The sequence below is a fragment of the Corylus avellana genome, unplaced genomic scaffold (assembly GCF_965113065.1).
Source record: "Corylus avellana unplaced genomic scaffold, dhCorAvel1.hap1.2 HAP1_SCAFFOLD_23, whole genome shotgun sequence".
NCBI classification, from domain to species: Eukaryota; Viridiplantae; Streptophyta; class Magnoliopsida; order Fagales; family Betulaceae; genus Corylus; species Corylus avellana.
The window spans coordinates 127,501-128,603 of NW_028290478.1; positions in this window are offsets into that span (position 1 = coordinate 127,501).

Below are 1,103 nucleotides of genomic sequence, written 5' to 3' on the forward strand. Positions count from 1 at the left end.
GAAGAAAAGCAGGTTTTAGATATTAGCGGAACCGATCGGAGGACTTTTTCAGAGTCCATCCCCGCCTTTATTGAGAAGGAAGAGATATAAAGGTTGGACATCCATCGCTGCCGTGATGACGCAGTTGAGTGTTCATTCGATCCACCACCCGAGGCCAGGCCGATCAAACCTATCCGTTTTTGGGTTCGATCCAGCAAGTAATCCATAAGCATCAGTAGAAGCGGAAGCATATCCAGAAGCTGATACCAATAGCAGTAGAGAAAGACGCCCGCTAATAGAAAAAGAGGCATATCCGCCGATGATAACGAGAGCAGTACCGATAGCACCAATAGCATCCCTTCCGGTTCCCTTTACTAGTAAGGGGAGCCATCACCAGGGCCGATGATCCAACCCCATACCGAGATGCCCTTATGATGACGGGCGTGATCCATAGCCGATGTTGGCTAGAAGCAGTATCAGTTGAAGCTATGGAGCACCCCTTCAAGTTTCAGATCGATATTGAGTTCCATATCCTGTTACAGATATTCAAGATGTAGAGACAGATCCAGAGCCATTTGATCGAGATCGAGTAGCAGCTATCGCGGATCCGTTTAGAGATCGGAACCCCGTTCCGGGTACACCCATTTTAGTAGCAACTGCCCCTAAGCCGGTAGGTCTCGTTCAAAAGCCACTTTAGTTGATGTGTCCCAATCAATGTGCTCGGTGATGATGTTGTCGTCGCTGATGCGCAAGTTGCTGAAGTTTATTTTCAGTGTCTTCAGAAATTAGGAGTTCACTCAAAAATCTCCGATTTCTGACACTGGTGCATTTGAGTTTGCTAAGCGCTTTTGCGTCAAGGGTGGACGCGTGGATTTATCTGCCATGTCTGCTTGTTGTTTGCTTGCTTACCTTCATCCATATGGTCTGATGGCTATATGTAAAAAATATCCATTCATTACGAAGGTTCTCTACCTTAGTAAGGATAGGTGGTGGAGGTTATAGGGTCCTTGCCAAACTCAGTCATACAAGATCTCGTCACTTTGAGTGGGTTCTTGCTATGTACACCAAGCCTCGAGGTCACAATGACTATCCATTAGAATTGTGGCTTGGCAGAGTGAGCTTTC